We start from the raw sequence: 15,779 nt of genomic DNA on the forward strand, positions 1-15,779 counted from the left end.
TCGCCGTGAGGCTAAGAAATACAAGAGGAGTTAGCTAAAACTATGTGGTTTTTAAAAAAAAGTATCTGTATTTTTTAACTTTTTTAACTATTTCTAATGGTAATTCCAGATGACTGCTAGTTGTAATTTAATTCTATTTTTACTCTGTACATATATTGCACTTTTATGATGTATCTTTCTCATCGAATAAAGAATTACTGAACTGAACAGTGCTGGTCTCCTCAGTGGAAAAGCAAACCCCCTACGCTATACATATTTGGAGGACTGCACATGCGCATGTATGCGCAGTCCTACCAAGGCCCACATGCTAAGGGGATTGCACTTCCACTGAGGAGACTAACAGAGAAGGACAGCCTGGGCATGGCGGAGAATGCCAGACCCACGTAAGTGCTGCAAATTGGGTGGCTGTCTGGGGGTCAGGAACCCTCCACATCTGCCGCCTGCATGTAGGGTGGAGCAAACCAGAGCGGAGCGGAATTCCATGTGCTTTTAAGTAACTGTGGAATGGGTGTTGCAGTAGTAATGATTGGTCATCTTTAGTGTCAGGCTTACAACAAAAGTGTAAGTTAATACAAAAGTGCAGTTCGTGAATAGAAAAAAGTATCAAATTTACTGAGAAGCAGTGCTGGACTTACTAGTAATTTACCACTATTCTGGCTCCCTTTGTGGCTGTTGCAACTTTAGTGGTGCAGTTTGTGGTTAGAAATGGGCCTACTCTTTTGGGGGTGGGTGGGTGTACGTCCCTCTATAAACATCTCCATTACCCTCCCTTAACTCATAATTACTCCTCTCAAGTCCCCTCCCCTTTAGTAGTAAGTATTCCTCATTTTTAGCCACTCACCTCTGTCATTCGCACATTTACTACTAAAAAATACAGTTTCTTGTGCGGATACTCCAGACTTGGGGGGAGATCTCTCTGCAGAAAAAGAGGAGAGGCGTAGGTATAAAGTCTACACATAGGTTTATTTTTATTTTTTTCAAATTTTATTTCATGCGATTTTATATAGCGCGAACATTACCCGAAGGTGTCAGAGCACTTTACATAAGAACCAGTTGCGATACATAAGAACTTAGGATTACATGCGTTACATAAAAGATACAAACAGAAAAAAATTGCAAATGTACAAGTTAAAAAGTCACACAAGGAAGAGATAAAAAACAGAAACAATTGCAAATGTACAAGTAGTAAAGTCACTCAAGGAAGGGATACTAATGGATATACTCTAAGAGTCACATAGGAATGGTAGAGAGTACAAAGGTCTACTGCATATACTAGTGATTAGAGTTATCTCTATACACATATATATACAAATAGTAGATTTTCCCAGGTCAAGGCCCAAAAAACCAGTAGAGCAGAGTTCCATCAAGTGGGGTCGGAGGGGGCATGCAGTCACAGCACCAAGGGAGGGTGGGAGGGATACAAGGGTATGGAGAAAAGACAAATCAGAGGATCGTCAAATGGGAAACGAGGGAAAAGAGTAAAGGACAAGGGAATGGACAAGATGGCAGGTCAGGGTCCAGAGAAAAGCGGCCGAGAGCAGCAGCAAAATGGCGGGCAGGACAAAAGTAAAGAAGTCCATGAGAGTGACCCAGTGAGTATGAATTAGAGTGCCAAAAGAACCCAGGGGGGGTACATATTTCAAAAATCAATTTCAGGAAGGGAGAGGAGGCTTGTAGGCTCAAGTCCACTGAAGTAACGTCAACGACAATCAGAATCAGACGGTTGTGGCTCCCGCACCCCCAAACCTGGGAAAAGTTCACTGGTTCCTCGCTCTTGCCCGGCTGCAGCAGCACTTTGTTTGACTGCAATAGAAGTTGTTGGAGAGTTGGAGAGGGGGCACATGGGGGTAGAAGGGCTGAAAGAAGGCCGGGCTAAGCGGGCCTCACACCTCCAGTCCCGGAAGCGGGGCTGTGGGCTTAGACTCCTGGGTGGGGGCACCTCTGCGCGTACGTCTGCGCCCCCGATCGGTGGCGGGACAGGCCGCTCCAGTGAGGAGTGATCCCTGGGGGCCTGGGGTGGGTGAGGGCCTCCATTCGCTACCCAGTGCACCCCCATTATGCCAACAACAGGAGTCCCCCCGGTGGCGTTCAGGTGCCGAGAAGCGTCCGACGAGTGTTGACGTGGTCACTCCGCAGGTACCGTTTCAATTTCAGGCATTCTGCAATAAATTTTGTAGGACTATATAATTTACTACAAAATGCAGTTTGTGAATATATGCAAGTGTCCATAATGACCTGGAGAGAGGTGGCTACCCTATCTGCAAAGGATGCCATGTATAATCCGTAAAGATATTCATTATGATCCAAGATGGTCACAATCTCTATACACTCCTGAAAGTTTGTGGCCTGAGTGAAACCATACTTTGCTGCCACTGTATTGCATCACGCCACATTTTAATGAAGCACTTTCTCCACACCTGCAAAACCTGAATGCAGTCAGCACCAGCACTCCATTATGTCTTTCGTCCTTTCTATCTCTAAAAGGCACCAAGCACAAGTGGCTTGAAAATACTGCTTCCCTGAACATAGATGAGGTTAAGCAGCAAGCAGTGCCCCCAGCCCCGTTTCCTGACCGAATTCTGGCTTCCAAAAATGTGTTCTCAGTTTGTTGCTAGATCTTGAAGCAAGTTATTTTTAGCAGTAACAACCGTTAAACATTAAGGAATACAAATCACTGAAGACAGGTGGTAAATCAGGAGTTTGGAAATTTAACGTGTATTTCTCCTCATACTGTGAAACTGTATTCTATTTCACTACAGAGTTTTGCATGCATATATAGATGAACACATATAGTGAACTCGTATTCCAGTATTTGCAATTTGGTAGTTACAAGAAGGCCACTCATTATATGTCATATACTCTTTTTCAGTTGCTCTACTCAGAGACGTTTTAAGGCATGGGCAATGAGGGCCCTAGCCGAGGGTAACGCTTTTTATCGTCCCCCCTAAGAGATCGGCTCTGTTCTTCACACAGTCCTGCCCTGGTGACCTTGACTAATTCTTAAACATAGAGTGTTTTAAATATCATTTTCCTTCAATTTATTTTCAATATCAGTGTTGTGTGGGAGTCTTTTATAGACATTTTGCAGAAAAATATTGTGTTTGTATTTCAACACCATGCAACATGCATAACACTAGAGAGCACAATGTAAATAATGTGAACCATGGGCACTGCATGATATTAAGTGTTATAAACGGTTATGTTTGAATTCTAGAGTATTTCCCTGATGAAGGCGATAACTCGCCGAAATGCATTGGAAAGAAGAATGTATTAATGATGCATAGCGAGAAAGTACAATCAGGACGGCATATATAAGAAAACTAAATGTGATTTGAACATTTAAAAAGAAAAAAAGAAATTGAATAAACAAATGAAATCGCGTGGTGAACATTGAGTACAATTTGATTCATTGAACCTACGAGCTGGATACCACAGCACATATCCAGTGCCTTAGGAGACAGCCATATAGTCGATAGGACTGCTACCTACGAGTTTTAAATGTACACACTCCAGGCATGGAGTGATTCCTAGGAGCACGGGCACAAGATTAAATTACGGGGCATAGAGAGGCAGTGCACGACCAAAACCCTAAGCCACATCTTATTTTACCCACCACAGGGTACGGAGCATGCCCACGAAAGAGGACATAATGCAGTATAAAGAAATCACGCATTCCACAGAGATCAGAGCAGACACTTTCGCATACGCAGCGGAAGCCAGTGAACGTATATACTCCTTAATGCAAGTAGAGTCCATGGAACACACCCTGACTAAAACCAAGGAACAACTGATTAAACATTTACTATACCTCACACAGAAGGAAATAAACGAACGGCTACATGTCAGCACCATGATCAAATATCGTAAGGCGCAAAGGATTCCGAGGGGCCTCCAAATATCCCTAAGACCATCACTGTGTAAAAATTTCAAACCATTCACTGAAAAATGGTTTGCTATTCTAAATAAGTGTAGCCTGGATTTAATCCTCTTAATAATAGAAGAATTATCTAAAATACTGGAAGAACTGAAGACGGACATAGACAAGACCACACAGGAGCTAAACAAAATGGTTACACCAGAAGAACTCACTAAAGTAACAGAAGACATCAACAACCAGTTGCTGAAACACACGCAAGAGGTAAATGAAAGAAAACTAAGGCAGTGTAGGAGAGACACGTTAGATTATAAATTGGAAGAGGTGTACACCTGGGCGGAAATATACGCGAGAAGGAGACAACCAAAACATACACATCTCAAACTGACACGTCGTCCACTGACAGTGTAAAGACACCCATAGACTGAACCCGCCAACTAGAAATCATCACCCCACAGGAAACAGCAAGCACATCAACAACAGCACCTTTTTTAGAGAGAGGCACTGGAGAAAACGAAGACCCCGGAGGGGACACGGTAAAATACAAATGAAAGGGACAACCACGGACCAGAAGCATAACTGCAAAGAAGGACAAAACAAAGGATCACCAAACTTAGTAGATCAAAGGAATCTAGTACTAACCATGTCAGATTGGAAGTTAAGTCAACAACAGATCAAACCTTTACAGAAAGGAACGTCATATGTGCCGAAGGCACACACCAACACACTGGAACTCGAGGTTAGCCTTTTCAAACTGACCAGAAAAATGAGGTTAAGACACTTCTTTGATAATGTAGTCGTAGAAACCCAACGAGAGGAAACGGACCCACTCAAAGGCTTGAAAACACCCAGCACCTATATGGCACCGATAAGTCATAAAACAATTGACCTCTTTGAACAATTGTGTAAAAAATACATCGCTCAACTAAACACAAGAAAGAAGAACAAGTCAACCAACATGACAGCAAAAGAGTTTGGAGTACTCAAATCCATAGCCAACAACGAAAAAATATTCTGCCAAAAAGCAGATAAATGGGGAGCTTTGGTAATTTTAAACAAATCATATTATCAATCGGAAATCACCAAACATCTGGAAGATGAAAACATATACATGGAGATAAATTTCAATCCGACCTTGGAGATCAAAAGAACATTACAAACCATCTTACAAAAAGCCCAAGACAGAGGAGTAATCAGTGACAGAACTAGAAAATATTTAACACAGGAAAATCCAGCCAGCCCCACGATGTATATGGTACCTCCACATATAGCAACCAAAGTTGTGATTTTCTTGATCTTAAAATAAAACATGTAGAAGTTACATTGCAAGTGAAACTCTTAGGTAGACCCACTGATCGCAATACAATGCTGCACTATGAAAGCCACCACCCAGCAACCCAAAAAAATAACATACCTTTTGGTCAATTTTTAAGGGTTAAAAGAAACTGTACCGATAAAAAAGAATTTGAAAAATATGCCCAAATCCTAACTAACAAATTCTTGGAAAGGGGCTACCCGAAGAAAATGATCAAGAAGGCTTATAAAAGAGCAAAATACTTCAACAGAGAAAGTGTTTTCGAGCCCAAAACACAAGTCCCAACAAAAGACCAACAGTTAGTTTGTGTAACCAATTTCTCGAATATAAGTAACAAAATTAAGAATCTCATAAATAGGAATTGGAACTTGCTTCAAAATTCGAATTCAATACCTCTTCCAAAGCCCATTTTTGCATTTCGACGGAATAAAACAATCAAAAATTGTTTAGTACACAAATACCCAGATGACAGCAAAAGAAATAGGATGGGAACCATAGATGGTAAAATACCAATGGGAAATTTCCCCTGTGGTTCTTGTAAAAATTGCAGTTTGATCATTAAGGGCTCTAACATTAGCCATAATGGAGTTACCCATTATCAAAAAGAACTAGTAAATTGCAGAATCCAGAACGTGATTTATATGATACAATGCCCCTGCCAAAAAGCCTAAATAGGGGAAACATCGAGAGAAATGAGACTTAGGCTCAACGAGCATAAATCTGCAATCCGCACCAAACGTACCAATGCACCCCTAGCAGAACATTGGGAATTGTCCAAACACACTGTTGAGGACTTAAAATGGTGGATTATTGAAGTTGTAAAACTGAACAATAGAGGAGGTGATTTGGAAGCAAAACGGAAAAAGAGAGAGCAATACTATATTTCCAAATTCAATACATTTAGGAGTGGACTGAATAGCCGAGAAGAGTGGGACAGAATACTCTAAGCCCCCTAAAAGAATAGACTTAACTGGGACTACAGTATAATAGACAAAAAGAATCTTAGCACTTAATTGCCTCATTAGGTCAAAACAATGCCCTAACCTTCTACAGAGCCAAACTGGTAGAGAAATAAAAAAAATTCAATAGAGGACCTATAAAAAACTTTTCATAAGCTTTAAAGAATGGAAAAGATAACATTTAGAAGAAATAAGCTGTATTGAGAACACCAGTAAAAGTTAATAACCTGCCCAAATAAATCAGATTTAAAGGTAATTCTGATGCGTAATCAACTAAGTCTAACAAAACCCGCAGCGGGTTTAGATATTCCAACATGGCCGCCCTAACCAAAACGAATAACTAAGTTGAAACTCGAGATCGTTTTTTTGGGTAACAAGAACGAAATAATTTGAGACATCTTACAACGTCTCATTTTTGTATGAACAGGACCGGACAATATAAATTACATAACCTGAGAGGTCCGCAATGAACACGATAAATAAGAAATGTAGAGTCGATAATAACGAACATTCAGCAACTACAAGATGGCCGCCACTCTAATGCGATCAAAACTTAACCTCCCCTCTGAAGGAGATGGCCGCCACAATGTATGCAAAAACACACGAGGTTAGGTGTCCCGGTTTTTGTAATGAAACATAAATAAATGACGCAGATTAGATTGAGATCAGGAATATGACCGGTAACTTTAAATATAGGATAATAATGTGAAATATAATAACGATGCACAATCTACAGTTGTGCGAATAGGATGCTAATCTGAGTTTAGGAATGATAAGATGGCCGCCACATTCACGGAGAGAGCGACGTGACGCTTAAACTCCAGGTGCAAACCGCTAAACTATCAATTAAGTAATTACGAGGGGGATAAAAGCCCCTACTGAGTAAAGCAGGGCCACTACAGCCCGGAAGGACGGTCCGTGAAGACGCCCATTTGAGGCTGAGAAGAAATTCCAAAAGTAAGTTGGAACTAGATCCCAGTCAAACCTTAATTTTGGAGGTTTACAGTACCCAAACTACTGCTTTAAGCGGTTAAGAGTAGGTAATAGGTATCATTTTCCTTTTTTTAATAGAACTGAAAGGGAGTACTGTTTTTAACGGAAGTCACTGCCAAAGAATAAAAGCGGGCACCCTAAAGACATTGTGCAAGGTAAGATCGGCATAAAATAAGATTAGATGCACAATATAAAACTTAAAGAGACAGGAACTATAATGAACCCTTTCCCATTTAACAGGAGAAAAAACTTTAAATCATATTGGGCAAAGAAAGGAACGACCCTCCTCCTCAGGATTTAACTAAAATGAAATCCAGGTATTTAATTGCTTTGACTACTGGTAACAACTATATTAATAATACAAGAGAAATAGTAAATAGAAACCAACTAGCAATTTGAAAGTGATAAGGAGGCAGTCACAACCAAATTAAAACACACGGTAAAGTCCTAGCAAGTAGCGTGGGTGTCAGTTCCAAGAAACACAAACATGCGTCAATCTCATTGAAGACCTTGCTATAATTCCATTTTCAGTGGATTTTAAACTCTAAGAATAGCATGGATTAAAAGAAAGCTGCAAAGTGTAGAAATAATAAAAATACGAAATAGGCTGGTAATATTCGAATAGTGGCAATAAAATAACTGCATTTGTCCTATAGGAACATTGACATTTTACCCAGAGGTCTCGGTAGTGGAGAGAATAATCAAAACCTATTCCTACTAAGAGGAACATTCGTAGGAACAAGGTAAATCACAGCAAATATAGATAAGTAGCAGATTGAGAATAGATAGTGCAAGATGAACTGATGACATCTTTTTTGTAATTTGTAGAAATCATGATAATGTTGAAACATTTTGGAATCGCCCATTGATCAAAGCGACCAACTTACAGCTTTTTTAGGTATGTATGGTGTATACCTGGTTTAAAAATGAAGACTAACCAGGATTGGTTAAATTAATAAAATCTGTGGTTAGACGGAAGATGAATCTACCTTAGGGCATGAATGATAAGAAAACCCAGTAAGTTTAATCACCTATGGACGAGTAACATGCGAGAGGGAGTTGAAAAACAAGTAATTCAGCCCCAATCAGTCGCAATAACTTTTTGGGGGACACCAAGGACGGGTATGACCATAATGAGGTTGCGAGACTAACAAATGCGGTATAGGCCTGTCATACAAATTTGTCAAACTTAGAAATGTTTTTTTCTTTCCTTCCTTTTTTAACTTTTTTTTTAAATATATAAAAATTGTTTACAGATTAATAAATGATGGGGATGGACATGTTAGAAAATATGATGTCAGATACAGATAATAATAGGGAGAGTAAAGTGGGTTCAGCCTACAATTGTTGAGTTCTGTTTTGTAAACAACTACCATGACATTTGATACAAAGTAATTGTATATTTTCTGTTTTTAAATTCATAGTGATTTTAAATGAAATATTGTCTTGAAGAAGGTGACGACTCATATCACCGAAACGCCGCGTCGACATATTTTGACATATTTTTCTATACTTTGATGTACAAAAGTTTTTTAATGTATTTTATGAATAAATGTGATAATTTTTAAACTCAACATTGGTATGAACAGATAATAAATTCTTGAAGAAAAAATTCCATTTTGTGTGTACATTCTCATCAGTCCTATTTTGATGTATTGTTTTTAAAGATTATAGAAATAGAGGAAAGTTGTTATAATTGTAAATTTGTCAATCTCTATGCAACCTTAGATACAACATATGGCTCACCCTTGATTTGTGGTTTAAACCCCCTAGAGACTCAAGTCTCTTTACTTTAAGTACATGAAAAGGGAAACCTTATTTTCTTAGAGTACCTAAACCCTTCCCTTTTCATAAAAAGGGTTTCTCCTTAAAACTTTTTAACCTATGTTACCTAAGGTACATAAGGATTTTAAAAAACCACCATGTCGTCCCATTGTATCCACAAAAAAAAGTCTACATGAACCTGTCGGAAAATTCCTGGAGAGATACCTACAGCCACTGGTCATGAAAACAAAATCACATATAAAGGATACCACAGATTTTCTATACAAATTAAAGTCACTAAAGAGAAATAACAATCAGTCCACAACACTGGCCACCATAGACGTAAAAGCACTCTATACGTCAATTTCACATAGGCAAGGCTTAGAAGCAGTAGAAAAAGCACTGTTACAGAGCAACTACACAGAAGAGCTACAAGTCCTTCTAATGGAACTAATGGAGTTTACACTAATGCACAGCTATTTTACCCATGACAGCAGGTGGTTCATTCAGAAAAGTGGAACGTCCATGGGAAATTGCGCAGCACCTGCGTATGCGAATCTCTACATGACAGCATTTGAGGAGGAACACATATATGAAAACGACACATGGAAAAGACACACAGAGATGTATGTTCGATTCATAGACTATATATTCGTGATCTGGAGCTGCACAAAAGAATTATTACAAAACCAAGAGGAAACGCTAAACACAAAAGACGACAGAATCCAGTTCACATGGCAAATCGAAGAGGAGAGTGTTCAATTTTTAGACGTAGAGCTCACCAAAACCAATGATAACTTTACCACTAACCTCTGCAGAAAAGAAACTGATAGAAACAATCTATTAAGATATGAAAGCTTTCATCCTCCTTCATTGAAAAGACACCTTCCCTATTCTCAATTTTTAAGGGTGAAAAGAGTAGTCTCAGAACCAGACCAACAACACCATCAAATGGAAATTATGGCAGGACGTTTCCGGGAGAGAGGATATCCAGACCAAATAATGGAGCGGGCACTGTACAGGACCAACAACAAAACCAGAGAGGAGTTACTGAATGTCACAGCCTGCAAAACGGAGAAACGAATAACATGCGTCAGTAAATATTCCAACATGAGCACCCAATTCAATTCAATCATAAAAAGACACTGAACAATACTTAAACTGGAACACGATTTTAAAGGCATATTTTCATCTGAACCTTTTTTCGCTTATACCAGAGCCAAAAATGTAGGTGAAGTCATAAAGCAACCAAAGGAAGACAACACAAAGTCTACATACCGTGGTACCACACCATGTTCAAATTGCAGCAATTGCAATAACATCATTAGATGTAACCAGATTACTCATCCCATGAAAGGTCATAACATTAATCTAAAAGTCAACGCAACATGTGACACGGCAAGCATAATTTATATGCTGAAATGCCCATGTGGCTCGGTATATGTGGGACACACAGAGAGGAAGCTTAAAATACTACTAAACGAACATAAGAGCAACATTCGAACAAAGGTACTAAAATCAACTGTAGCGGCTCATTTCCATGATGCAAAACATCACATAAGCAAACTAAGAACGTTAATCCTAGAGGAAGTTCCTAAAAAAGAAGGAACGGACAATAAGAAAAACCTGTTAGAGAGAGAAAACCATTGCATTTATTATTTAAATTCTCTTAAGCCAAACGGTCTGAATGAAAGGGTGGAATTTACTTGTTATTTGTAAGTTATTGAATTCATGGATATAATAATAGCGGAAAATCATAATATCAGGACATTTTCATAAGTATGATGCAGCCATAGGTATTTGTATCATAGGAGCCGCGTAGCAAAAGGTGCACCATACACGTGCATAGCTAAATCAGCAGCGACGTTAGCCTAACACAGAGCGCAGAGGAACAATAAAGTTTTTAAAATGTAATTAGAGACCGATCCCTTTAATAACTTTTGCGCATGCGCGCATAGTCACGCAACGTAAAGCACCAGCGGAAATAACCGCGGAAAACCAACAGTTTACAAACACTAAGTCGGAGAGATAGCGAGCAGCATTAGAGGCAGCAAATGCAGAGAAGGTAAGCAAAGCCGCATGACGCGCGAGAGAATTCATATAGATAGACCACACCACAGGGCCAGGAGTAAGGAGGGAGAGGAAGGGAACAGCCTGTTTGAACATACGCCCATAGTGATACTAGCGCTTTGAAACCAAACACGCTAAGGGGATTGGGACATTAAAGCACGAGCCACATGTAAGGACAATCAGAGGCAAGAAGCGCAGGCTGTTGTGAGTTTGAGAGCCCTGGGTTGTGTAGCAGTTTTTCTTCACTCTTCATTCTGCTGTGGGCTGCTTTGGGTCTGATGCTATTGTATATGGTGTGACATGGAGTCCCTGGCTTCCGTTGCATGGACTCTGTTTTCAGTGGCATAGTTTCTGCCTGCTGTGTCACTGGTGCATCTGTGTTCGGGTCCCTGCGGTGCTGACAGGATCCTGATGCAGTTCCACCAAGGGCTTGGTCTTTCCATTAGGGCTTGGTCCGTTGGGATTCCTGCCCACCTTCCTGCTGGTTGTCTCTGTGCAGGGCGTTTTGTGCCTCCTGTGTCTCTGGTCCCTGCTCTTCCTGGACTTTTGGTTGACCAGCTGTTGCTGTGTCTGCATGGGTCAGGTTTCTGACCAGTCCTTCTTTCGGCCTCTTCTCCCTCAGTGGGTTGGGCAGCTGTGTGTCCTCCAGGCTCGTTCTTCCTTGGGTTTTGGTGGCACCAATGGTCTTCCAGTCTGATTGTGGGGCTTTTGCTCTGATTCAGTTTGTTCTGGCTCTGCTGTTCCTTTTTTGTACCCTCATTGGCCTGTGCCGGTTGGGTTGGCGGTGCATTCTCTAACCTTGTCTCCTGGTTGAGAGCTTCCTGGTTTGGGCGGTCGGTTGCCTCCAGGAGGTGTCCGGCTGAGGCCGTTGCGGTCTTGGTGACTTGTGGGATGCTTTTTTGGTGTCTGCCTCTGTGCCTTTCTCTCAGCACCTGGCTTGGATGTGGGTCTTCTGGGCCCCCGGGTGCTCTGGCGGTTCTGTACCTGGGAAGGCTAGGTACAGGGCCGGTCTCCCTGCCCTCTGCTTTTTTACCTAAACTCTGCGCTTGCCTTCCCTGGGTGCAGGTTGGGCCGTCATGTTCATGTGCCAGTATAGGCTGCTTGGTTTCCCCCCTGGCTTCCTGACACTTTTTGTTCCATCTGTGGCCTGGTTGCGGCTGGTTATAGCAGCTTTCTCTCTGCCCTCAGTGGTTGGAGGGTTTCGGGATTTGGGCTGTTTGGCCCTGAGCCACTCCTTTCAGGCCTGTGGGGGCGCCATGTTGGTGGTCTCCCGTGTATGCTGGCTGGTCTGTGGTTCAGTAGGCTGGCTTCTCGGGTGCCTGTGGGGACGTTGGTGAGGTAGGGGTATGGGCCGCCCTGTTTGTCTCTCCTGTTCTTGTGGTCCTGGTGGGGCTCTTGTTTCCTACTGTTTTTGCCCGAGGACTTTGGGACCGTTGGTTATCTCCATCTCCATGTGCTCTGGGTTTGTCATGGAGTTTTGTCTTGGCCCTTCTGCAGCTGTTGTTTGGACTCACTTGGGGATGTTCCTTGGTGTTGTACAGTGACCACCAGCTGGTTGGTCAGCTGGATGTTCAGTTGGGGGCTTCCTCACTTCCAGTTTCCTGGGTTACTCTGTGTCCCGTGGCCCTTGACCTGACTGTTGGTTCTGTGGCATGCAGTGGCTAATTGCTATTGGTATTGTCCTGTGTCTGGTTCCTCTTCGGCGGCCAATAGCTTGGTCTTCTCTGGCCTTGTTTTTCCGCTTTGGTTGACCACCGGGATTGTGGTGGTTGAGGGTGTTGTCCTTGGTGTGTGTGTTTGGGGCGGGGTCTTCCCTGTTGGACCTGTTAGGTCTTTGGGATCCCCTGGTATCGGTGGCCGTGGGTGTTTTGCCTTGACTGCTTGGTTGTTTCTTGTTGCTGTGTCCTGGTCTGGTGGTGTCCGCCCCTTGGTTTTCCTTGGGTGGTGTTGAGTTGTTGGCCTCATTGTACTTCCCTGGGTTCTGGTATGTGGTTCTCCCCATGCTGTTTCCTTTCCAGTGGGCTCTGTGTTTCTGCTGCCTGGTCCTTATGGTTGGTGTTCAGGCGGCTGGTGTTCTGGTGCTCTTTGGGCATGCCTCCATCTGGTGGAGCAGAGTTCTGGGGGTTGTGTACTGGTGTCCCCAACGTTCTGTGTAGGTGCCTTGGTCGTGGCCTGTTGCCCTGTCCCTGTTCCTTAGCTCCTTCTACTGGTATGGGTGAATTGGTGGTCGTCCTGTGTCTCACTGGTGGTTGGTGCTGTACATTCCTTTCTGGGGCCTGGTCCTCCCCTGGGAGTTTTCAGTGGCGGTGCTCTCTGGACTCTCTTTTGGCCGAGTCAGTCAGGTTGGTTGGGCTAGCCCTTTTTTCCGGTGCTTCCTCCTTTCCTGGTTTGGTCTGTGTGGCCCTGCTCTTGGTTGATCCTGTAGGTATGTGCTCTGGCCCTGTCGGCTGGCCCTATCCTCTTTTTTTGGACTGGTATGCTCTGGGACTCCCCGGTGGTGTTGGGGTTGGTACTGTTGTTGGCCCTGTCGACCTTTGTTTCCTGGTTGGGGCTGGGCACGTTGGGTCTTTCCTTGCTTCCCCTCTGCTCTCTTTTGGGGCTAGTTGTGTCATTTGACATTGTTGGGTGTTCTTTTCGTTGCCTGGTGGATACGCTGTCTGTCAGTTCTGCTCCCGGGTCTGTGGGGCAGCCTGGTGGTGCTGGGCGTGGAGGCGTGCTAGCCCGGTGGGCACCCTCATGGGTTTTCCATGCCCTGTGTGGTGCTACGGCTAATTTGGTCCTCCTTCTGCCGGTAGTTTCCGGTGGTGTGGTTTCTTCAGCTCCCATTTCCCTTCTGGGGCATTGCCTTTGGTCTTGGGGTCTCTGTGGTGAGCCTCCTTTCTGGCTTTGGTTTTGTTTGTCCTTGCCTTGTAACATTCGTGGCTGGCTCCCTTCTGCTCTGCAGTTTTAGGGGTTGGGTCAGTGTGGCCTGGGTGCCCTGCTTGCCCTTTTTTCTGTGGTTGACTGCCTCCTTGGTGCTGATGGTTCCTTCTGCTTTCTGGGGTACTGTTTCTTCCGAACCTTGGTTGTGTCCCTGTTTGTCTGTCCCTGTCTTGCTGGTGTGTCTGGAGGCATTTGGTCTTCTTCCGTGTGTGGTCCCCTCTCTGTCTTTCTGTTGATGGTGGTCTCTGGTGCTTCCTGAGTGGGTACTCCTCCTCCATTGTTGGTACAGGGTTGTTCCTGGGATGCTGCTTTCAGTATTTTTTGGGGCTTTGGAAGGTCGGGTTTCTGGCTTTAGTATGCTTCATAAGTAATGATTGGGGGGAGGACTGGAGGGACCTGGGGATAATGTCCTATTACTTATTGATAATCTTCATTACTCTTGGTCCCATTGTCCTTGTCCCATTCATTATGCTCCTCCCTCCTTCCTGGGTGGCCTGCCTTCCTGTTGGTGGCTTGGTAGTTCAGGCGGACTGCTAGGTATGTACTTGTTAAGTACTCCCAGTAGGAGGGGGTGGGATTAGGGGTCCTAATATTCTTCAGGTTTTCTTTATTTGGGAGATGGTCATCTCCATGAGTAATGAATGGGACGAGGACAACAAGACCAGGAGTAATGAAGATTACCGGTAAGTAATAGGCCATTAACCTGCACAAAAATTATTTTTGACCCTATGAATATATTTGTTCAAATCAGGTGTGATCACCTCTTCGGGCATGATACATACTGACTGGATTTCCATAGGTTTACCTTATTGACTAGGTTATGGGCTCAATAAAATTGTATTTTGAACTGGGGAGGAATATGAAGGAGAATGGAAGAGTTTGTGCGGGTGTGTTTAGAGAATAGTTATGTCCTATGGTATACATGTCTTGCATTCTTGATTTTGCGTTTTGCAATGTCATGGCTTCTTATTTAAATATAAAAGTCGAATATTGGCAGTTTTTATAGAGAGTTCCTCATTGAAAAGCTTGTTCTCACTTCCAATCGCTTGCAGGAAAGACAAACTTCCCATGACGCTAGATTTAACAACAAACAGGAGCGCGTACTAGGGAAAGGATGCATTTGTTTATCGTCAAACATTTCATAACGAGTGCCAAAAAGAAAGGAGAGGCTGTTGCTCGGATGAAATAGACAATGTGTTTTTGCCATCTCAAAACCCTTCAACCCAAATATGATCTGAACATTCTGTAAAACATAAAAATCGTAATAATCCAGTCCTCCCTGCAACTCGCCCATATAAGAGCACATAATGTTCTCACAAGTGACCGAGAACGGATGCTAAAAGGATCTGGGACAATACTGAAGTATGCAGTATTCTATTAATGCATTCAATAAATCAACACAGAAGGATTTCAGGATTAGCTGGGCTTGTGTTATCTCTAGGATATATTAATGGAGCATTCTTGAGATAACTAATAGGACTGGGAAGCAATTTATTTGTATACATTTCTCCACGAGAACAAAAGGGTCTGGAAACTAAAACTCATTAATTTAAAACACAGTAGATAACCAGGGAAGTTAGCCGAATTTTAGTAGACAGTATGATCTGTCTAAGTGAAGTTCTGTTTTTGGTCAAAATGTTGTGACATTCTCTGTTTCAAGCTTTATAAACAGGCATGCAATACTGTTTCTTCTAAATAAATGTTTTCAGAAAAATACATGTTTATAGTAGGTTTCAGCAATCGGTGAGCCCCTGTCAGTGTTCATCCATTAGCACATTCTCACCTTCAGGCCCTTACTACTGGATATTCTGCAAGGTCTTTGAGTTATGCCTCTGCTCACCTGCTCCACTAAGTAAGGCTTGGCGAAAGTACTTTTTCTGTT

Source organism: Lissotriton vulgaris, chromosome 2_1 (genome assembly GCF_964263255.1).
Source record: "Lissotriton vulgaris chromosome 2_1, aLisVul1.2, whole genome shotgun sequence".
Taxonomy (NCBI): domain Eukaryota; kingdom Metazoa; phylum Chordata; class Amphibia; order Caudata; family Salamandridae; genus Lissotriton; species Lissotriton vulgaris.